The sequence below is a fragment of the Crinia signifera genome, chromosome 1 (genome assembly GCF_055691185.1).
Source record: "Crinia signifera chromosome 1, ASM5569118v1, whole genome shotgun sequence".
NCBI lineage: Eukaryota > Metazoa > Chordata > Amphibia > Anura > Myobatrachidae > Crinia > Crinia signifera.
The window spans coordinates 352,461,872-352,486,825 of record NC_139217.1 but is presented as its reverse complement, the minus strand read 5'-3'; the positions used below and the strand labels follow the sequence as shown (position 1 = coordinate 352,486,825).

At 46.6% G+C, this 24,954-nt stretch overlaps 2 protein-coding genes across 3 annotated transcripts in view; one reads left to right on the top strand and one right to left on the bottom strand.

Moving 5' to 3' along the window:
* The window catches only part of BCR (BCR activator of RhoGEF and GTPase), a 70,142-nt gene that overhangs the window by 43,052 nt on the left and 2,136 nt on the right, over positions 1-24,954 (bottom strand). The gene's annotated exons all lie outside the window — the stretch shown is intronic.
* Positions 13,388-24,954, top strand: part of RSPH14 (radial spoke head 14 homolog) — a 241,662-nt gene continuing 230,095 nt past the window's right edge. The window contains exons 1-2 of the mRNA XM_083148044.1: positions 13,388-13,417; positions 18,856-19,080. The gene's annotated coding sequence lies outside the window, so the exon portion shown is untranslated. The remainder of the gene's footprint in view (positions 13,418-18,855; positions 19,081-24,954) is intronic.

The window sequence follows — 24,954 nt, the reverse complement described above, 5'->3', positions numbered from 1 at the left end:
CAATGTATCTAATTCCATGACCCATTTGCATGTGATATTTTTACTTTGTTACAATTCATTACATTATATATAATTACCTACCACTAACCAATGCATAAACACTGTTTCTGAGCCTGATATACACACCAAATGCCAAGGCACTAGGAAGTTAGGGATTTGGGTCAGGACCCCTTGGGCTAGCTGTATTTATTATGCTGGGACTGGGTGCAGGAAGCACAACTGGAGAAGGCTGACATAATGTACTGGAGCAGAATGCTATGAAGCAATGCTGGAGCAGGTTGCCTGAATATACTGGAAGTTCTGGAACAAAATGCTAGAAGCAATACAGAAACAAGACACAGGGTCTTGATCCTTTATGAGAGAAGCTGTACTAGCTCTGTATTTCCTGGTTTACATAGGGTGTCCTAGAGGTGCTGACAGGTTGATCGGAACCTGTGTCCGGAGTAGCTAAGAGCTGGTTGTCAGAGCTTATCTGGTGACACTGTCTAAAATGGTAGCACCTACAGTCCAGAATGATGGGAACTGCTTGGGAAAGAGGATACCAGCCACCCTTCTGATAAGTGACTTGGGGATCGATGTAGTAAGCCTTGATAAAGTAGAGAGAGATAACGTATCATCCAACCAGCTTCGAGCTATCATTTTTCAAACATAGCCAACAACATGGCAGTGAGGAGCTGATCAGCTTTTATGTCCATAAACGTTATCTCTCTCAAAGGATACTTGGTGGCCGACGAGGTCATAAATGGACGAGGTCAAAATTCTCTGGAAAATAACATTCAGGGGTACAGCTAATAACTATTTAGCCCATAGTTTGTATATTCTCCTTGTGCTTGCGTGGGTTTACTCGGGGTACTTCGGTTTCCTCCCACAGTCCGAAAATATACTGGTAGGCAGTGCTCAAATTGGAAATTTTGAAGTGGGGGTATGGAAACATAAGGCCGCATTTATGTGCATGCCTTCGGCGTGCACGCTCCAGAAAAAGGGGGTGTCCAGCAGGGGTCCAGTGGCAGCGGGGGTAAGAGACCCTCCGTGGGCACCCAGCTGGGGTTCAGCCGCTGCAGGAATGAGAGCCTCCCTGTGTCTGGGACCAGTGGTGGCAGCATTGTAGCCGCGTGTACCCGGCGGGCGGCAGAGGAGTGGGGACCAGTGGCAGCAGCATTTAAGGCATGTGTACCCGGCGGGCGGCAGAGGAGCAAGGACCAGTGGTGGGGGGGTGCGAGTAGACTTCAAAGCAGAGGCGGCATCCTGTTAGTGTAGCAGGCTGACCGCTGCACCTACCTGCTGCTTCACAGTACTAGCGCTGCCTCTGCAAAAAAATTTGGTACTTGTGTATTATCTCGGCGCCCACTAAGCTATTTGCTTAGTGGGCTATTCTGCCTAGGGAAATCGCATCGCATCGCATGGGCCATTGTAAGTGCCGATGCGATGCGATTTTCCTATGTAATATATTCAGTGCTCTTTTATTTATATTGTATAGGGTGTACAATGCCATTAGGTATACAATAATGACATACAATGAGGTTTTAGGCACCCCACCCTGAAGCACGGCTAACGGCGGCGAATCGCGTCCTCCGACCTTTTCATACCCCCACTATCCACGTCGGCGTGAAGTTGATTATATATAGTGTGGCAAGCGCAGCGAGCCACCAAGCCTGAAGCGTGCCGAGCCCCGCGAAGGGACGCGGAATACATGTAAAGTAATCTGCGTCCGCTCGCCACGCTTCGGGCTCGGTGGCTCGCTGCGCTCGCAACACTATATAAAATCAACTCCACGCCGACGTGTATAGTAGGGGTATGAAAAGGTCGGAGGACACGTTCCGCCGCCGCTCGCCACGCTTCGGGGTGGCGTGGATAGTGGGGTGTGCCTAAAACCTCATTGTATGTCATACAATGATATAATTGTATAGGTAATGTAATGCCATCGTACACCCTATATATGCAGGAGGTGCGAAGCAATGCAATGCGATGCGATTCCCCGGGGCAAAGAGAGCAGTGAATAAATTACATAGGAAAATCTCATTGCATCGCACTGCCGTTACAATGGCCCATGCGATGCAATGCGATTTCCCTATGGTGCCGTACTTAAGAAACTTGGGCGCCGTGATAATACACAAGTACCAAAAATTCATATCAGTGGGAGAGAAGTGCCGGTATGCTATACCGCTGCATACCGGCCCACTTCGAACAACTGCTGGTAGGTTAATTGGCTCCCAACAAAAATTACCCTAGCATGTCCGTGTCTGCATGTACAGGTGGAAGGGAAATAGGGCCTTATTCTAGTTCACGCTTTCTGACAAAATCCTTCTTAGATGGACAAAACCATGTGCACTGCAGGTGGGGCAGAGGTTACTTGTGCAGAGAGAATTAAGATTTGGGTGGGGTTTTACTTCAAAGTGAGTTCTATATTGCACTGTAAAAAAAGCAGTCAGTATTTACCCTGCACAGAAACAACATAACTCACCCAAATCTAATTCTCTCTGCACATTTTACATCTGCCCCCCTGCAGTGCACATGGTTTTGTCCATCTAAGAAGGATTTTGTCAGAAAGAGTGAACTAAAATAAGGCCCATAGACTGTAAGCTCCACTGGGGCAGGGACTGATGTGAATTTTCAACTATTCTCTGCAAAGCCCCGCAGAATATGTGTGCACTATATAAATAGCTGGTAATAAATAAATACTAGTTAGAACAAAGGGTAAAACAGTAATGGGGATATAACAGCTAGTCTATATCACCTAACAGGACCTGAATAAGGTTGAACTTGATGGATGCAAGTCTAATGCTGCTTTCAGACTGCAACTGCTGGGTCGCATCCGGGATTTTGACACGTCTGTCCGGGAGCGACCTGGTCGCTGATGTCATCCAGGGGGTGGGGCGGAGTGGCAGCATATCAGAATAGAAGTGAACAGGACCCAGATCTCTCAATCCGGGTTACACGTTCACACTGCCCAGCAACCCGGGTCCGACCAGGTTAAGACCTTCTTTTAACACGGTTCGGAATGCCAGGTTGCTGGGCCCGGTATTTTTCAAAAGGCTTTTTCACACCACAGTGACCAGGCTCATATCTGGGTTATTTGTGTGGTGTTAAAGAGGTATCAGTGACATCAGTGGACATTGTAACAGTCCGTGTCAGTCCCAGAAATTTTCCGAGAATGCAAGTGTTAGCACTGAAGCATAGCCTGGATTTCCGGGATTACCAGTGAAGGGGTTAATGGACAAAACCATGTGCACTGCAGGTGGAGCAGATGTAAAGACCCATACACACTAGAAGATTATCTTTCCAATCTGACTGGTTGGAATGAAAATCTAGACATTTTTGGGAACAATTTCCATGTTTAGGAGAAAATGGTCAATTGTCATCCCCAAATTTCCAGATTTTCATTCCAACCAGCAAGATTGGATAGATAATCTTCTATTGTGTATGGGCCTTGCACATGTTTCATTTGCCCCACCTGTCCATACACACTAGAAGATTATTTTTCCAATCTGGTTGGAATGAAAATCTGGAAATTTTTGGGAACAAATTCCAATCGATCGTTTGCTCCCAAACGCTCCCACATAAAGGCCCACACACACTAGAAGATATTGGCCTCAAATTCATTCAGAAAACAATATTAATTGCAATATCTTCTAGTGTGTACGCCTAATATCTTTAACAATGCGATAATCTTCTAGTGTGTATGCCTAATATCTTTAACAATGCGATAATCTTCTAGTGTGTATGGGCGTTTCACATGTTCCATTTGCCCCACCTGCAGTGCAAATGGGTTTTTTTTTTTTCTGAATAAGCAAAAAGCCTCAATCACATCACATGGATATTTTCCCTGCACCTGCTGTATGTTCTGCTGAGCAGTATTAACCACTGGGTGATCTCAGGCTGTCTGTCACTTTTATGGTTTATTAAAGCATGTTATGACTGTTCAACAATACACATAAGTGGTGATTCGGGTTGGTTTGCAAAAGCAAATTCTCTCTCTAATGGTCAAAACCATGTGCACTGCAGATGTTACATCTGCCCCACCTGCAGTGCACATGGTTTTGACCATTACAGAGAGAATTTGCTTTTGCCAACCAACCCCGAAGTTACATTTGGGTGAGTTATTTTGTTTCTGTGCAGAGAAAATACTGGCGGCTTTATTTTTACACTGAGATTTAGATTTACATTTGACCATTGAAAATTGGGACCCCCTCCTGGCACCCCGGAAAGGAGGGCTACACTCCTGGATACCATCGGCCCTTCACCAGCATCTCCCCCACGGTTGCGTTAATTTACGGTAATTCACAGCTTTTCGGGGGGCTAAAGGTGCAAATTGCGTCATTTTGCCCCGCCCACCCGCAAATTGCAGGATTTGCAGTACTGGGGGTGGGGCTTGATGACATTTAAAAGTAGGCAACCCTGCAATAACTACATACATGAAACCAACCCTTTTCTTTTCACCAAATTATACACCGTGACTAATGCAGAAAACCAAGCAGTAAAAAATGTGACCGATTTAAAAAGAAAACACAAAATAATATTTCATTGTACGCAAGTAAAACATTCACCCTGTTCACATTCCTCTATCCCCTCTATAATGTAACTGTGTTCCGATAGGTAACCCGTTTCGCTACATTTTTTCCTCTCTCCTGCTCTGCCCTTTCTCGCTCCCTTCCTCTTTCACTGAACACACAGGAATAGGATAAAGCTGCTATTCCAGTTTTTTTTTTTTTTTTTAAACTCTTTATTTTCTGAGAGAATCATTATAATGCAAAATCACATTAGACAAAAGGAAACAATCATTCTCTTTTTCTTACATTGGAACAAGAACACATAAGTACAAAACGAAAGGGGGGGGGGGCACGAACAGGGAATGGGAGGAGAAGGGGGAGACAGGGGTGAGAGAGAAAGGAAAAAGAGAGAGAAAAATGAAAAGAAAAAAGATGGAAGAGGGGGAAGAGGGTCAGGGACAGGTACAGATATACATCATTTTCTTGAATATAAGACACATTTCAGGTGAATACAAGTTGAAGCTTTTGAGGGAACAACAACGAAGGGAAAAGCTTACTATATAGAAAGAGGTAGAGCCCCGCGGGGGCGTCGGGGCGGCACGATACGGCAAAAGCATCCACTCCAGTCACAGAAGCGCACTAGGGAAGGGCAGAGGCTATAGGGGGGAGAGTTCCAGAAGCCATAAGTAGGAGCCAAGGGCCCCAGACAATATCGTATTTGAGTGGGCAGTCGTGGAGGTAGTAGGTGATCTTTTCCATTGCAGCAATGGACCAGACATAGTTAATTAGGGCGGATTCTGTAGGGGGGGTAGGGGACTTCCAGTTCTTAGCAACAAGGGACTTGGCCGCGGTTAGAATATGGGATAGTAGCTTATTCATGGTGGGGTCTAAGTCTGGAAAAGGACGAGCGAGCAGAAACGACCATGGGTCTAGGGGGAGTGGGATACCTGAGATAGCCTTCAAGAGCGCAGCTATCTTAGTCCAAAAAGAGGAGATAGAGGGACACGTCCACCAGATATGAAGTAGCGTCCCTCTATGGCCACAGTTTCGCCAGCACATGGGGGTAGAGGAGGGGAACATTTTGGAGAGCCTCACTGGGGTATAGTACCATCTATAGTATAGCTTGTAAGATGTTTCTTTGAGGCGGGTGGAGATAGAGCTTTTGGCTATACCCTCTCGGACTTCATCCCAGCAAGAGTCGTCAGGTGGTGGCCCCAGGTCTATCTCCCAGTCTTTTTCATGGCGGCTAGGAGATACAGCCGTGGCAGTGAGTGTCATTGAGTAGACAGCAGAGATCAAGCCCCTGCGTAGGGGGCAATTCAGACATAAAGACTCAAACGGGGTGGGGGTCCGGAGCGCGTCAGCCTGAGGGAGAGACAGGAGGAAGTGCCTGAGCTGAAAATACTCGAAGAAGGGAGGAGTTAGGGAGGGGAATGACTGTTTGATATCATCTATAGAGGCCCACGTGCCCTGTACCGTAAGGTCATAAACTACCCGGAGGCCGGCTATGCTCCATGCTTTGAACAGGTGGGGGGAGTTACCTGGGGGAAAAGCGGGATTACTCCATAGGGGGGTAATGGGGGAGCAAGCAGAGGAGAGTTTGTAGGGAGAATAAGAAGAATCCCAGATCGCCGCACAGAATCTAAGAGATGGGAGGGGGGCAGCCAGTAGGGACCTATGAGGCCTGGACATACCCCATATGGCGGCCAGAGAGCGAACCCCTAGATAAGCAGCCTCCAAGTCAACCCACGAAATAGTTCGTGGGGGTGCATAAGTGGCCACCACCTGGCTTAGGTGACAAGCCAGGTAATAATGCTTAACATCGGGGTAGCCCCTACCCCCCTCAGATCTAGGCATTTTAAGAGCAGAAAAGGCAATTCTGGGGGTCTTATCACTCCAAACAAATTTCAAGAGAGCAGAGTGAACGTTGTTAAGAACTTTAACAGGTATCTTTATAGGTAAGGTTTGGAACATGTACAATAGTTGGGGTATCACATTCATTTTAATAGCTACGATCCTGCCCAGCCACGAGATAATGAGTGTTTTCCACCTGGCAAGGTCTTGCTTAATCTTGGTCAAGAGTCGTGGGATGTTTTCAGAGTAGAGGAGGTTGTAATGGGAGGTAATATATACTCCCAGGTATTTAATCTTATGGGCCTGCCAGTTGAATGGGTGGGAGGCGCTTAAGAGAGATCTCAAGGCAGGGGGGACATGGAGGAGCATAGCCTCTGATTTAGATAAATTGATTTTATACCCTGATAGTTCACCGTATTCTAGGATAATATCGGTGAGTGCAGGGAGTGAAGTTTGGGGGTGGGTAAGGGAGAGGAGGACATCGTCTGCGAATAGGGAGACTTTAAACTCTAGGGGACCTACCTCTACTCCGCGAACCTTATCAGAGAGTCTGATCATAGCCGCTAGTGGCTCTATTACCAGGGCGAAGACCAGTGGGGAGAGGGGGCAACCCTGTCTCGTACCATTGGTCAGGGGGAAGGGGTCCGAGAGGAGTCCGTTAGTGAGAACCCTAGCTATGGGGGTGGTGTATAGGGCAGATATTCCAGTAAGGAACTCATCGGATAAACCAAATGCTTGTAGGGCATTGAATAGAAAAGGCCAAGAAATGCGGTCAAACGCCTTCTCAGCGTCTAGGGAGAGGATAAGAGAAGGGGACTGTCTCTTGTTTAGGATTTGGATCAAGTCTATCGCTCGTCTAGTGTTATCTCTAGCTTGGCGGCCAGGTACAAAACCCACCTGATCATAGTGTACCAGGCCAGGGAGCACCCCATTGAGCCGAGAGGCTAAGATTTTGGCGTATAGCTTAATATCAGTGTTGAGCAGCGATATTGGCCTGTAGCTAGCACAGTCCTGGGGGTCCTTCCCCTCCTTATGGATCACTACAATCCTAGCCTCAAGCATGGTTTTGGAGAAGGAGGCTCCATGAAGTACCGCATTAAACATTGTTTGCAGGTGAGGGATCAGTGTAGCGGCAAATTTTTTGTAATAGGCTACTGAGAAGCCATCTGGGCCAGGGGCTTTCGAGGAGTTCTGGTCTTTAAGTACAGCTGATATTTCCTCAGCTGTGATATCTATGTTCAGTTGGGCAGTAGCTTGGGGAGTTAATTTAGGTAGGCAGGCACGTTGGAGGAAACGTTGTATGTCATCAACGGAAGGTTCTGGGAGGCCCGCGGAGGATCTTAGGTTATATAGATTGGCATAAAAAGTTTGGAATTCCTTACAGATCGTCTCAGGGGAGAAGGAGAGGGCGCCAGAGCGCGTCTTTATAGCTAGTATATTATTACGCGTTCGTTGGGCTCGCAGTCTAGAGGCCAGTATTTTGTCCGCTTTGTCACCTCTCTCATAGAACGTCTGCTTCAAGCGTTGTAGTGTCTTGGCAGTACGCTCAGAGAGGAGCAACGCCATGTCAGATCTAGCTTTGACAAGGAGATCTAGGTTCTCCTGTGTAGGGGAGGTTTTGTGTTGTCTCTCGAGGACCTGGAGCTTACTGGAAAGGGAAATAAATCGGGATTCTGAGTTCTTTCTATAGTGGGAAGCCATAGCGATTAAGTGGCCCCTCATAACAGCCTTATGAGCTTCCCAGAGGGTGAGGGGAGAAATATCAGGGGAAACGTTGATTTGGAAGTAGTCAGTCAGGTGAGTTTTGAGACGTAATATGTAGTCAGGGTTATGTAGAAGAGAATTGTTAATTCTCCAGCTGGAGGGAGGGGGGCGGGTGGAGAGATTAGAGAGGTCCGCGGAGATCGGGGAGTGGTCGGACCAAATCATAGGGAGAACCCTGGCCTTAAGTAATTTGGAGGAGAGGTCTCGGCTGAGCAGGATCATATCTATTCTGGAGTACACCTTGTGTACTGAGGAGAAGAATGTGTAATCTCTGATGGTGGGGTCGAATAACCTGAGGGAGTCGTAGAGGAGGTGGTGTTTGAGAAGGGAATGTAAGGCTAGAGAGGCAGGGGATTGGCAGGTGGGCTGAGGGCGCGTCGACGGCCTGGATCTATCTACAGAGTTGTCTAACACTTCATTGAAATCCCCAGCCATGATGACCTCGCCTTGTCGAACCCGGGAGAGATAAGAGTCCAATCTCAGAAAGAAAGATCGCTGGTTTTGGTTGGGAGCATAGACATTTACAAGTGTACACAAGAGGTTATTCAATTTGCCGATCAAAATGAGCCAGCGACCTTCTCTATCTGTATGGGAGTCAATTAGATCAAAAGTTAGGTGGGATGCTAATAGGATAGAGACTCCACGTTTCTTTTGTTTAGAGGCACAGGCATGGAAGGTGAGGGGGAACTCCCTAGATTTTAGTTCAGGGTGGGAAGAAGCTTTGAAATGGGTTTCCTGGAGGAAAACCAGATCACTTCTGGATTGTTTAAGGGTGATGTATAATTTAGTGCGCTTCATAGGACTGTTCAAACCTTTGACATTGTGGGAGTAGATCTTAAAAGCCATGGAGGGATTCCAATCGAGCCGCCCCTGGTCCCCACACGAGGGTCTCCTGAATCAAGAACATGCAAGGATGGGGTAGAGAAGGATATCTGATCCTGGAAATAGAGGAGACAAAAGGTACCTGTGTTAGGAGGGAGAAAAAACAACAAAAAAGGGGGAACAGGGAAATGGGGAGTTGGAGACCAGAGAAGAAAATTACATCTGGTCTAACATGTCGGCCGGGGGAAGAAAGGAAGCCACGGTGTGGCAGTGGCCGAAATCGGGCCCATAGCCCGAGTGGGGGGACATGGCCAGGCCTACGCACAGCCATTGGCTATACAGAAAGCCTGAGCAGGAAGCCCCGACCCGGGCGCCCAGTCGCTACACAAAATAATAATACTTGATAAGATGAGGGGAGTAAACTACCCCTATAAACAACAAACTAATCGAACCCACGCGGGGGGAGCCGCAGGGGCCCAGAAACTAGCAGAATACCTAACTATTTAGCTAAGAAAAATAGTAAATAAAAAATAAAAAATACACCCAACTACAGAGGGAGTTGGTGAACTACTTGTAACCTGCAGGGATGGGATAATAAAGGAGACAAGTCAATACAGTCACCATGTGGAGGGGAAACCAGCCCCAGAAGTAGAGGAACCTCGTCGAAGTGATGTCGGAACACCATCAGGGGGGATCCGTGGGCGCAGATTTTCCAGAGGGCGGAGCTTTGGACCAATCGCGTTGCAGGGAGCGGCGAGGAGAAGGGATAGATTCAGTATGACCAGCTTCCTTGGGGTCAGGAGGGGTAGACTGTGAGGGAGTTGGCGGGGAGAGGCCCATGGTGGTGAGAAGACGTTGAGCCTCTTGCAGGGTTTTAGCTTGCAGGAAACGGTTCTGGTGCCAGATTTGAATGCGAAAAGGGAAGCCCCAACGGTAGCGGATGTTATTGGCGCTCAATAAGGAGGTCACGGGTTTGAACTCTCGTCGCTTGAGGAGAGTAGAGGGGGCAATATCTTGGTATATTTGGAGGGAATGACCCTGGAAATTTATTGTAGGGAGTTTCCTGGCTTCGCGGATAATGTCCTCCTTGGCCGTGTAGTAGTGGCAGCGAAGTATGACATCTCGGGGCTGGGAGGAATCCTGCGAGCGGGGACGAAGAGCTCTGTGGGCTCTGTCTAGGAGTAGGTGGTCTTCGGGGGTAGAGGGGGACAGCTGGGAAAAGAGCTTTTTCAGATAGTCATCTAGTGTGGTTGAGTCGACCTCCTCAGGGATGCCTCTGATTCGCATGTTATTTCTTCTCGCCCTGTTCTCCTGGTCCTCCTGTTGTTCCAACAGGAGGAGCACATCCTGTTTTAGGCTCTGGAGTTCAACTCCTGTCGTCTGCTGGGCGGAAACCACATCGTCCAATTTAGTTTCGAGGTGGTCTGTCCTGTCTCCAAGCTCGTCCACCTCAGCCTTGAGAGAGTTGACCGCCTTCTGGACTTCTGTCTGGACGGCCTGGATGGAGCGGCGAGTTTCTTGGACTTCGCGGAAGAGGGACCTTAGGTCTTTGCGCGTAAGCGGGGAGTGATCAGAGTCCTCGGAGTCAGAACGGTCCTGTGGTGCTGATGCAGAGTCAGCTAGGTCTTTATTGCTGGAAAAGGCAAATTTGCGAAGGCTGGGGGTGGCATCTTGGCCAGCGTTTTTCCGATTGCCTTTAGGCATATTAGAGCTTGGGGGGGGGGGGGGTATATGGGTAGTCTCTGTAATTGAGTAGTTAGGTGTAACAAGGCAGCGGGGTTAGCAGATATATGTTAGCGTAACATATGTAAGAGGAGCTGGGCGTCCGGATCAGGGACAGAGGCACAGCAGATCACATGATGATGGTGAGCAGAGCTATTTAGACGTGGGAGGCGGATCCAAAAGCAGTGAGGAGTCCCTGGGAGGTGTAGGGTTGGCAGGTAACTGGTGGGATCAGCGGGGGGGAACAGCAGGTGTAGCCCACTTTTGTAGATTATAAGATATGTACTGTACCCCGGAGGTGCAGGGGGCACCTAGATGGCTGCCGTCCACAGGGTCCACCCAGATCTCAGCTACCAGGGGAGAGCAGGTCTCCTGAGGTGCCCAGTCGGCAGGTGCCTCACTGCGGGAAGGAGTCTGGGGTGTCACCTTCCTTTATATTGGGGGGATACACACAGGGGGGGCTCCACGGCTCAGATGCTGATCCACTATGGTATGGTGATAGTGGGTGCTGAGAGTGGGTGCTGGGTGGCCCAAACCTGGGGGGTCCGGAACCAGAGCAGCCCCACTCCAGGGCCACAGCCCAGGGCACTGTATCTCTGTAGTCAGAGATCCCGGCTGTGGGAAATCTCTGCAAGGGGGACCTCTGCGTGGCTCTTTCCCCGCAGGTGCAGGGGGTATATGGGGTGGAGGGGTAGCTCACAGATTCAGGGGGGCCCCAAGGAGGTCGCCTGTGGAGGGAAGGCTGCAGAGGGGGCGCTCGTGGCCGCCTGCTGCAGCCCTGGAGGAGCGGCCCGGGTGGGCTTGGAAATTTAGTCCCCGGCTTCTGGGCTGGGAGTAGGCCGCAATCCGCGGGGGCCTCCGGCCTGGCTTCCCAGTGTCTCAGGCCTCCCCCTGGCCCGCCCGTCGTGTGCTGGGACTGAGGAGAGGATATGGGGGCGGCTGGATGTAGGGGACGTGGGGGACAGCACCCGACGGCTCACTGTCTCCCCGGCGGTCCCGGGTCCCGCCACAAGCGCAGCGCAGCAGGGGCACTCACCACAAGTCTCCCTCGTCCGGAGGGGTAGAGGGGTGAGGGGAGATAGCTCCCACCCCCAGCAGACGGCTCCGGGCAAAAACGCAGGTCGTCCGGCGTCACGGAGCTCCGCCGGCGGCCAGTCTTCAAAATTTAGGCCCCGGCTCAGCCAGTCAGCCCAGGCCGCAATCCGCAGACGCCGTCAGAACGGCGTCCCGACTCCGCAGCCTCCGGGGACCGGCACAGGGGTGGGCAGGGGGGCCCAGAGAGCGAAAGGGGAGAGTTATGTTGCGGGTAATCCGCCTCGGGAGGGCTGGTAAGTCGTGAGGGCTCTGGAGCTCACCAGAGATGCTGCTAGTCAGTATGGCTGCCAAGCCACGCCCCCTGCTATTCCAGTTTAATTGGTGAGTAAGGAAGCTATCACAGTTTCACACAGATTTCAACTCAGTGAGAGAAAAGCAAAAGTTATGGAGTGGATTGACCTAGTGACGATCATAGGAAGATAGGTGAATAGTTTGCAGAAGTGGGAAAGGGCGCAGTGACATGTATGTGCTACATACCTCTACCCAGGCATCATAATACAGCACTTCAGCGGGACAAGTGAACACAAGCCATGGATGTGTAATCAAAGTTTGTGTGTGTGAGATCACAGCTCCCATGGTGGCAGGCAGGAAACATTAGGAGTAGAACAGGAAACAGTGTATATCATGGAAACAAAGAGCCAAAATTCAGCACCAGTGGTGGCACAAACCCATCTCCCTGCATTAATCACAGACATTTGCCAACACTAAGTGCCTGGAGTGAGTGCATCCATTCACCAAGAAGCAGTGAGCGCAGCCACTATGTCTAGCAAAGAGTCTGCACCTTTACAACCATCCAGGGAAGACATTTACTTCCTGAGTTCCTAATCATTTGGACTGTGGACTTGGTTTATCCTTTGTTACTGGCAGAGAACTTTTCCTGTATATGCAATCTGGCTTAATGGAGCATAGCTAAAACCATGACTCCATATTGAACATGAGGGTATATATATGAAGCAGTGATAAGGGAGGAGAATTGATAAAGGGACTTAGGGTAGGGTTACCACCTTTCCCCTTTAATTCAGGACACATATTAATTACACAGGTTCTGTGGCTGGCAGACTTCAAGAATCCATTTCACCTGATTTTAAACTTCCACAGAACCTGTGTTATTAATATGTGTCCGGAATTAAAGGGGAAAGGTGGTAACCCTAACTTAGGGCCTTATTCTGTTTGGTACGGAGGGACCGTATACGGGCGGATCCGTTTTTTTTTTTTTAATCTGCGCATGCGTATCTTTTGCAATGCGCATGTGCGGGGACCTCATTCATGGACGGGTCTCTCCGTGCGAAAAAACCTGTCCGCAAGAGCACGTCATTGTTCGGCATGTGGGCGTTTTTATGGCAGCAGCCTGAATAATGAGGAAAACTGGGCGTAAACATGGGCGTACACGGGAGTGTGCACACAAAATGCACAGTGCCACAACGCACCGTGCATTTTGGCCCAAAAACAGGCGGATGCCAAAGATAGCTCCAGACCACCCCTAGAGATACCGTATGAGAGCGGACGCCTGGGTCTGCTAATTAACGCTGATTACTACTCAAACACATACACCTGAATGTAATAAGCAATGCTGCAGCCTATTAAGTGAAAACCATTATTTCACTACCTGCAAGCCACACACAGCACTCAAACACATTGGAAGCATATCTTTCTACACTTCTCTACATGTAAAGGTTGGTTTCATTTTAGGTAAGATTCATTCTAAAGGTGCGTACACACGGGGCAATATGATCGCTGGCAATATATTACTCAGCAATCATATTGCCCCGTGTCCCGTTTTCATCTGTGACCAGAGATGGTCGCAGATGAAAATTTAAACACTGCTGGGTGAAGAGGCAGGGGATGTCGCTGGTCGGAGGAGCATGGTCCTCCGACCAGCGACCATTCAGGGGCTGAAAACGGGAGCGCGCACCCGGCGATTTATCGCTGGTGCACACTCCAATCACTGGCAATATGGTCGCTCAGCGACCATATTCCCAGCGATTTCAGCCCCTATCGCCCCCGTGTGTACACAGCATAAGACCTGGTTATATATGTCCAGGTAGTTATTTTATAACCATCTACACCCATTCAGAAAGTGTTTTTTTTATACTTTAAAAAGCAGGACACTCAATTCACAGGAGTCGACATGTGTCAACTTTTTCACTGTAACACAAACATACCAGTTTTTTATTATGAAAAAGACACATAAACCACGTCTAAGAGCAACAAGGATGTATTTGGACTCAATTTCTACTTGCAATGGTGGAGCAATGTCCTAAGGCCATGGCCACTATTTTGCACACAATCTTTATATTTTTGCCCAACAACATACATTATGCACTTTCATATCTGCTATGAATTTTATGTAGCACACTCTGTATGTAAGATGCCACCAAGCACATTATTGCAATCACATATCTCTAACAAAGGATCCCAACATCTGCCTATCACACTCTAAAGTCTTATTTTGAACAATATTAGAACATGTTTGCATGTGGCGTACGCTCAGATATACGGAAAGTGTCGGTGGGAAAATGGACGAGATCCGTCCGTGCACTGTGGCGTATGCTCTGATATACGCCAGGTATCGGTGGCTAAGAGGGAGATCTGTCCGTACACGGTGGCGTACGCTCAAGTGAACGCCACTCCCAATTGTCTGTGTTTGTGACCGTCCGTGCGCGGCTGATCTGTGGGCGGACTTACGCTCAACGTGAGCGTACGGGAAACGTATGGTGTGATGGACCATATGTACGTTTTACCGTACCAAACAGAATAACCCCCTTATTCTGGTTCACTCTGAGTCAAATTCCTTCTCAAATGGACAAAACCATGTGCACTGCAGGGGGGCACATGTAACACGTGCAGAGAGAGTTAGATTTGGGTGAGTTATTTTGTTTCTGTGGAGGGAAAATACTGACTGCTTTATTTCTACACTGCAATATATATCTCACTTTGTTACATCTGCCCCACCAGCAGTGCACATGGTTTTGTCCATTTGAGAATGAATTTGCCTCTGAGAGTGAACAAGAAAAAGGCCCAAAGTGTCTGGTACTTTATCACTGGCTAATCAGCTCCTAACTGCCCCTTTTTAAATCCAACCTGTAACTTAACAGTCAGGAGCTGATTGGCTAGTGGTAAAGTACAAGGCACTTACACTGCCTTGTACTTATCACTGCTTCATACATCTACCCCATAGTAACTAGCTGTACCCGGGATGAGAGTAGCCCATACCACATCAATACAAAGCATACCACTCACATCATACAGTCAAAGTAATGGCTGCACCAAGTGCCATTAGTGACCGTAACAACTAAAACACCACGTGCCCGATTCAGACCCGTTCGTTCGCATCTGGTTTCTGACCCTTGTCCGTTGGTGGGAGGTTTGTTCATTCGCAAACCCTGGGAGCGAACGGCTTCGGCGATTTTCCCACTTGATGAGCTGTTACCTCCAGAGGGGGGGTGGACACGGGGTGGAGCAGGGGAACAGCCAGCAATTTATGGGCTTCCCCATGAAAACACTTGGAGTTCCCCTGGAAACTCAGGTGGGTTGATGCCTGGTCAGGGCGGCTACTGACATTACATGTAGTCAGCGCTCGTCCCCTTTTTCGGCCATCTCCGTCTGAAATAAAAGTACGTTTAGACTGACTTATTTCCAAAGGGGAGAGAAATCATTCGATGGTCGGCAACCATTGAAAGAGTTCTCTCCCCTTCGGCTGTATACGAGGGGATGTGTTCTCATACTTACCCCCTTGCATGCTAGCAAGGGGATGGGGGCATCGCTGGTGGCGGGGGAGGGAGTAAAGCCCCGTACACATGGGGGAGATATATTGCTCAGTTTCTCCTTTTCATCAGCGACGAGATGGTCGCTGATGAAAGGGAACCTCTGCCAGTGGTGCCGCAGAGGTAATCAGCTGGTCGCAGGAGCAAACGCTGGAAAACGGGGCTGCTTTCAGGGATATTGCTGAGGCAGACACAACATCCCTGATACACACGCCGTATTATCTTGGGTAATTAGAAAGCCCCCAGCAATCATACTGCCCCATATCATACTTGCCTACCTGACCCTCTCCATGCGGGAGAAAATGCTCTGTTCCTGGACTTCCCTGGTAATGTATGATTGCCATCACCTGTGGGGAGCCAGGTAAAGGTGTCTCACCACAGGTGATGGCAATCATACATTACCAGGGAGGTTCAGGAACATAGCATTTTCTCCCGCATGGAGTGGGTCAGGTAGGCAAGTATACCCCATATCCTTATATGAACATACATATTTTTATTATTTAATATTCCACACTAGTTACCAACTCATCAAAATGTGGAAACATCATAATTGTAATGTGAGCACTGGCGGCTGTGCGCCCATACAGTGACATCATCCAATTGTTCCACCAGGCACCAACTAGTGGCAGCTGGCACAACATTTCCTCTCCATAAAGGCGACTAGCAGCGTTAGCTTTTTATTACATTGGCAGTTTTAGGTTATTGCTTTATAGCAGGGGTTCCCCAAACTCAGTCCTCAGGACCCCACACAGCTCAAGTTTTCCAGGTCACCCAGCAGGTGCATTCAATACTCAGTGACCCATTATAAAAGATCCACAGGTGTAGCAAATTATTTCACTAGTGATTCTGTGAGGAGACCTGCAAAACATGCACTGTTGGGGGGTACTTGATGACCGAGGTTGAGAACCACTGCTGTATAGCACAGGTTCTCGTACTCTGTACTCATGACCCCACACAGTGCATGGTCTGCTCACAGAATCACTAGTGAAATAATTAGCTTCACCCGTGGATCTTGTAAAATGTCAATGAGTAATGAATGCACATGTGCACCTGCCGGGTGACCTGGACAACGTGAATTGTGTGGGGCCCTGAGGACTGAGTTTGAGAACCCCTGCTTTGTAGTAACACCTAACGCAGGGCTGGGCAATTGCGGCCCTCCAGATGTTGATGAACTACACATCCCAGCATGCCTTGCATCAGTTTCAGCATGGCCACATAGCAAAACTAATGCAAAGCATCCTGGGATGTGTAGTTCATCAACATCTGGAGGGCCGCAATTGCCCAGCCCTGACTTAACGAATACTATAACACTCCAAAATGTCTAATATCTATGATACCCTGTATACAGTAATTAAGTATAATCAGTAACGAACACTGAAACCAGTGTCAGATTCCTGCATCATGTGGAGTTTCTCCTTCTGCGGTGCCTACCTGGCACGGAGTGCCAATGACTGCTGTGAGAACACAGGAACTGATCCTGACTAATGTTGCAGCAATGTCTGGCAACACCCATCTACAGCCTTCACAGCCACAAGAACCAACATAAACATGTGAATATTTCACATTGGTGTCTATTTCTATTTACATGCCACAACTCTAGTGTGTACACATTGCAAAGGTCACCTGTGACTTATTGTTACCCTCAACACACAGCCGATTTTCCTCAGCAGCTGGACAATGATTTTATCATGTTGCAACATTCTAGGTGCACCCTAGAGATCACATTGTGTCCGTAACCAAGTGGAATGCAACCTACAGGCAGCAATAACAGGTGTACACATATGTGGTTTAAGAACTCTCTGTTTTGGATACAGTACACCTGTTACCTCATTAACAACTGGAAAAGAACCACTCATCCAGTCAGCTGAACACTTTTGACTATGTTTAGCAGCATTGGGATAAAATTTAAATACACAGGCAGCATTCACACAAATCCCAGAAACTGCTGGGAATGTTATGTTTATTGTTTTAATAGGATTATGTACCAAAGTAACTCAGGGATATAATTATGTCACACATTTCAAAAGCTAAAACCATGTTTGCTTCTAAATATATGTAAAATTCACAACACAAGAACCAAAATGCAGGGCTATTTTCGACACCTTACTGAAAAATGCGCCTGTTGGATTTCACTTTGGAATTATTCATTTGTAGCCTACAGATTCCTAGGGTCGTAAAACTATTCACATCCAAAGCGACATCGGTGCAGATCACTCACTTCACCCTCAGAGAGACGCTCTAATAAGGTCATCAGCAGTTAAGTGAACCGCACATAAAATATTTACACCACCTCTGTATAATAGATTCTAGTATTCACAGGAAATCTTTAAAATGGGGGCAGGGAGAATATTGGAAAAAAAAAAAAGCACAAAAAAACCAGGAGCTGGAGGGTGAGTGATGTGGGTAAAAGCTACACAAACACAAAGAAGCTTTAACTAGCTTGGCCATTAGCAGAGCTAGAGGTGCTCAAAGCCTGATAAGGTTGAGTGGACACAATGGGATTAGGCTGTAAATATCCTGCACTGGAAGATCACATGACCTCCTTCTATCTGTGCTCTGCTTTCTCAATGTCACATGACCTCCTTTCTTTCTCTCTTCCCCCTTTTATGTCACACAACCTCCTTCTAACCCCCCACCACCTCCACTGCCTTTCGCTGTGCTGTTAAAAGCATGAGCCTTTCATAGATGCCCCAATTAATGGTACCCAAGGCACGGCTGAAAGAATCATGATTTGGGAACTGATGCAATGTCAGTATTTCAAGAGATAAATGTACAAGACAGGCTTGCATATGGGAAATAAAAGAGCACACAGGGTCAGGCCTGGTGGGCACAGATTGCTTTGGGATTAGCAGGTGCCCCAGACTACAAGGCTATTGTTCTTTGCTAGGAATACTGGCCAGCCGTTCTGTAGAGACAGATGGTCTGCGCAAGATGTGCTGATTAACATCTGTCTATCTTCTCTCCCCCGCCACCATCTTCTCAATGTGTTTCTTGCTGACCATAGAAATGCAAAAAAAAAAAACAGAAGCCGGAAAAGAGAATGACAGGGAATAATAGCATATGATTTACATGGGGCACAAATGGCACCTTCAATCCGAAACACTGGAAACATATTAATGAGTATTTATGGCCTCCTAAACCAAACTGGTTCATTTGTGTCCTCAGCACTGAGAATTACCCTTACATATTAAAATAAATGCCCATTGAAATGTATGCAGAAGCAGAAAGAACACTTAACAGTCATTGTACTTAGGCTAACAAGTGGTTATATCCTGTATATCACAATTTAACATGAGTGAAACGTGTCTTTTAAATGCTAATGACTGATTGGATAAATATTGTTTCAGGCCACAAAACTGGTTTCGCCCCCATGTGTATGTAATAGTTAATCAAGAACAGAGGAACAAGTTCATACAAAAGTTCTGTCTTCAGAGGCCAGTAACGGGTTTGATTCTTGGCATATCCACAATGTATCACTAATCTGGCAATCAGAGCACCACCAGGCCGGATAAATGAAAACTCCAGAAAAGCTGGAGCTTATGTGATCAGTTGAGTGCGACATGAGAAATAAGGTGAGCACCCGTGTAATAGGAAATTGCCACGTTACTCTCCTGCTTGGCGTGTGCAAATAAATCATGTAAGCACCAGGTTCGTAGGACTAAAATATTCAAGTATACACAGTAACCACATGTCACTAGCCTTAAGGTAGATATACTAATATGAAAATGTATATGTTTAAAAGTAAATTACATGTCTACTACTAGGTTTCAATGAAAATTAGGCCTCAATGAAAATTAGGCCTAATTCAGACATGATTGAACGGTTTCGAATTTGCAGGCCGGGGGCGATTATCAATAGACTGCTCATGAGTACGGCCCATAGTAGCTATGCGCGAGGCCATCTTACAATAAAATTCTGCTACTTTTTTATCGCTATCCATACGCAAGTTGATTGACAGAAAGCTGTCGTTTGGATGTGGTAACCGGTGGTTTTCTGGGAGTGTCAGGGAAGATGCAGGCCTGCCCATGCATTTGAGGGGAAGTCGTGTGACACCAGCACCAGACCTGGGCAGCCTGTTTCTATCGCATGCCGCCGAGTAAGCCCTGGACTACGCACAGACTGCACACAGTGGAAAAATAATTCGATGGTCAGCGGCTTTCAAATGGACTTGCAGCTAATTTTTACAGGCCCTGCAGGGCTTCAAAAATTAGCAGCCAAGCGATCAAGTCTGAAAATCCCCCAATGTGTTTTTGATTATTTATTTTTTAGGACAATTTTAAAATACATTATGGCTTCCAACCTTTGCACTCCCTTTTTTTTTAGTAGGTTAGTCAAAGGACAAATTAGTTGTCCTAAAGCAGAAACCCTTATTCAGCATTATATAAGACTGGTCACAACAGTTTTTTTCTGTGGAGCCCAAACCCCACTGTGATATTTCACAGACTTAACTCTGCTTTAGGACAACTAATTTGTCCTTTGACTAACCTACTAAAAAAAAAGGGAGTGCAAAGGTTGGAAGCCATAATGTATTTTAAAATTAAAATATGTAATATTAAAATGTCAACAAACAGAACAGGGACTTTAACTATCATGTTTATGTTATATTTTGTTATAGCGACAAGTTGACAGTGAAAACGTGGACAGTGTGAGGTCTTACCCATCATGCTGGTGTGTAAATAATGCAATTTTAAGCATTTTAACTGTGTCACCTTTAAAACTTCTAAATCAGCAGTTATAATGCTTACAATCGCTATTAACATGTCAGCATTTCAGCATCCCAACCTCACAGAGTCCACCATCCCATTGTCGACTTGTCACTACATCCCTATAAAAAAGATGTCACATAAACAGTGAAACTCAGAGTACAAGTAATTGCCTAGTGTGTACACTCCCTGTCGTTAACGATGCGCACTCCTGCGCCCAGCAAGTCTGGATAAGAAAGGTCCACGTTAACGATGGTCATCTTTTTTTACCCCCTTTCGCCCCCTGCCTCACTCACCTTGGAGCCGGCATCGGCAAGAATGTACGCACTTACCGATGCCTGCTCTCTTGTCGGGTCCCCGCCGCCACCAATATTGGCGGCGTGGGGCATCGGCAAGTCTATATGGGGATTGAGGGTATGTGTGTACATTTTTTAGATCTGTATCTTCCATACAATTTCTAACATTTGTAAAGAGACGCTCACATAGGGATCATTGATTACTGTGGAAAGACACTGATGCAGTGCATATGGTTATCCCACCAAAACGGATGAATGAACAGATCTGCAGGAAATAATAACACGCTCTACTTCCCCAAATTTGGTAAGGTACAGTAGCTGAGAGTGCTGCATTGTTGTAGCCACACAGATCAATGATCTCTATGTGAGCTTGCAGCTCTTTTTTTCACCTGCTGAAACAAATATAAGGGACAGATATAATGGGCCTTATTCTAGTTCACTCTTTCTGACAAAATCCTTCTTAAGCCCCGTACACACGGGGGAGATATATTGCTCAGCCATAGATTGCTGAGCAATCTATGGCTGAGCAATATATTGCCCAGTTTCTCCTTTTCATCAGCGACCAGAGATGGTCGCTGATGAAAGGGAACCTCTGCCGGTGGTGCCGCAGAGGTAATCAGCTGGTCGCAGGAGCATGTTCCTGCGACCAGCGATTACAATGGGGCTGAAAATGGGAGCGCACCCCGGCCATTTATCGCTGGGGCACACTCCCATCACTGGCAATATGGTCGCCTGCGACCATATTTCCAGCGATTTCAGCCCCAATTGCCCCCGTGTGTACAAAGCTTAAGATAGACAAAACCATGTGCACTGCAGGTGGGGCAGATGTAACTTGTGCAGAGATAATTAGATTTGGGTGGGGTTTTACTTCAAAGTGAGATCTATATTGCAGTGTAAAAATAAAGCAGCCAGTATTTACCCTGCACAGAAACATAATGACTCACCCAAATCTAATTATCTCTGCACATTTTAAATCTGCCCCCTGCAGTGCACATGGTTTTGTCCATCTAAGTAGGATTTTGTCAGAAAGAGTGAGCTAGAATAAGGGCCAAAGAACGTTCCTTAGCACCAACAGACATTCACATTTTATCCTGGCCATTAGGTGACAGGGATTGTAATCAGAATGAATGAGACAAGTCAGTGATGGGCAGAGTGGGTTACATCAGCAATAGGCGCTATACTTAGTACATCTGCCTCTGGTTAGCTATTGCCATTCATTGCTGAATATTCAGAGTAAGATGTTTTATGGAAGTGTTAAATGTGAGACAGAGAAGGTTCTAAGTAACCTTTATATAGAACAAGAAGAGCCATGCCAGGGGACGTGATACACTTTAACAGTGTCCGTGTCAGCTGTGTCGACATTTGGGGGTGTGTGAAAACTCATGTCGACATTTTGACTGTCGACATTCCCATTGTCAATTTAATGCTTGTGTCGACCTTCTAACCCTGTCGACCTTAGCCATGTCGGCATATTTCATGTATCAACCTAGGTCATGTTGACCTTCACTGGTCGACCCGTTGCCCAATGGCCCATACTCATAAGGACATGTGACAGTTACAGTGGCAATTTTTCCATACTCCTTTATTTAGGGCAAATGGGGATTCACCTTATTCAGTTAAAGTGATGATTTTTAGCCGCCGACACATGTGTTTTGGACATTTTACTCAATTTTTCAGTAATTTTTCGGCCATGCAATTGAAATCTCAAAGTCATATAATTAAATTAAGTCACAATAGACATCTATTAAATACTTTTGGAAGATGTTACACCAATATCTGATGTTGTAGTAAACAGCAATTTTGTACAGTAGATACATTGGGGTGTATTCAGTGAGGGGGACATTATGGCGAGGATCGCTGAAAACAAGTTATCCCCGCCATTTAAGCCCCTCGCCCAATTCTATGATCCGGGGGTATCCTGACTCCCCCGAACAGTAAGGATCGTGGGTAATGCAGCGACCCCACTGCATATAGCCGCAAACCTCGCCGTTTTGATGGCTGCACTCGCCCTTTCCACCTCGCTTTTTAGAAATAGCGAGGTGGAAACAGCGAGTGCAGAGGGTCAGTTGAATACTGAGAGCGGGCTATGATGGTGAGCTATAGACACTGCTCGCCGTCATAGCTCGCCTGATCAGCAATGAATATACCCCAATGTACCAATAGTACCTGGCATGTAAATATGATTGTACATGCTTTTTTATGCATTTGAAATACCACAAACAAACAAAAAGGTAACTGAAGTAGTCGTTTTCGGCAACAAAAAAATGGTGGTGTGACTGCCCTACAGCTGGAAAATTGCTAAATCTGAATACTGAGATTTTTTTCCCATGAGTTTGAGGTTTCACATGCAGGAAAAAAAACCAGCTACAAATAGCTGCTTATGAGCAGTGAGTATGCTGTGTGTGCCAGGTAATTGTCATATACCATTGATTTTAAGAAAGCTGCATTTTCCATCAGTTTTATCCACTGGGCTCCAAAGCTGTTGGCATCAACTGCCAGTGGGTAACGGGAGGAAAATCACTAGTGGCACAGCCTTCAGTTCCATTTGAGTAGATAGCCATGGGAATATAAGCAGTGAATTGAGCTGTGGCTTTACTGACGTTTACTATGGAAAATGAAAAGTTTGGCACAACCCTTATTCTGCCCACACATGCCAGTGTATAGCAGAGATGAGGCATTGCCCCAATATAGCTGTACAAAATGTTTTTGGGGCAAGTTGAGGAATACAGAATAAAGACAACCAACATTGTCCTGTGAGTGGAATTCATTTCTAATTACTGCTCCAATCAGAAGAGATTTACCTAAACTGCTCGTACACTAGACCAACTTTTATCAAGCTGTCAAACAAATGGTCAGTTGGAAAGAAAACCTGGTAATGTAATGGTGCAAAAATTAAGCCATTTCATCTCAAGGAAACCAGGAAAACAGACAAAACCGGTCATACAAACAAGTTGGTTAAATCTGTTTAACAAAAAAACTTTCTGAAAAACTGTTTTGTTCATTTTCCGGCATTTGAGAGCAAATGTCTGATCCAAATACATTACCAAATTTTCATTCCAACCAACTAGTTGTATGAAAGCTGGTCTAACGAGTGGTTGACTTTTAGAAGCATTCCCTTCCGATCACAGTCCAAGGGGGATATTCAGTTACCCACCATCACTGATCATGGCTACCTGGTTTGCCTGGGGCTATCCAACTAGCCCAAAAAGCTGGCATTATTGGGGATTCTCCTCTATAAGCAGCCAGGAACTTATCCCAAATTCCATGTATTATCGCATGAGAACACCTCATTTCCCGCATGGTAAAAAAAACAATAGCCGGGTAGCACTATCTGGCTAAAACGAAAATTTTTACTGTGTGGTAAATTAGTACACAAGATAGGATATCTCCTCTTCCCCCCACCCCCCACCCCCAAAGATTACTGAGTCCATACAGACCCCTTTAGAGCTCTGACTAGGCCAAGCAAAAGATGGAATCAATGAGATACAGGAAGTCATGTATTGTGAGTAGGGCATGGAACGACTGTGAATATAAAGAGAATATTGAAAATGTGCTGGAAGAGGACACTGTTATTACTCTAGGTCAGTCCTGACTGGGTATGGGTCATAGGGTCAACAAGAGAAAGGTTGACATGCATCAAGGTCGACACACCTGAAGGTCGACATGGGGTTAGGTTGACTGGGTCATTAGGTCAACACATACATTAGGTCGACATTTCACTTTTTTTTATCCCGAATGTCGACATGGACACTAAAAAAGTGAGGCTGTGCTCACCATGCTTTGGGCCCACTATTTTATTCTCCCACCACACCCTAGTGGATGGTAGGGCATGAAATACCACCTGTCGGCACATGCCAGCTTAAAAAAAAAAATGAAAACCCCACGTCGACTTTTTCACTGTATACTTTTTCACTGTTACTAAGACTTTTTCACCTAGCCCATGTCAACCTAATGCATGTGTCAACCTAATGACCCTGTCGACCTAAACCCATGTGGACCTTCAGGTGTGTCGACCTTGATTTATGTCGACCTTCAGTGGTCGACCCAATGCATGTTGACCTTCCTATTGTCGACCTAGTGACCGTATCCCGTCTTGACCAACCTGTGGCTATCCAGCACTTGTGAAACGACAAGTCCCAGCATGCCCTGCCTTGCTGTTAGGGATTGCTAAAAATGTTGCAGGCACATCGCGGACCGGGAGTGGGGAGGCCTTTAGTATGGGCTCGGTGGCCCCCTGCAGCAGGTAGTTGTAATTTTGCTAAACTGCACAAAAATACTGAATTATTTATTAACAGTTTGTTATAAAGCGCAGAATATTATTTTGCGCTTTACAAAAGGAGACAGTGATACAACAAACAGGGTATTTACAGACAGTCAAAAGGTAGGAATTAGGCCCTTTATTTAGTATGCTATTTTCAGAAACAAAAACATATACATAAAAATACTA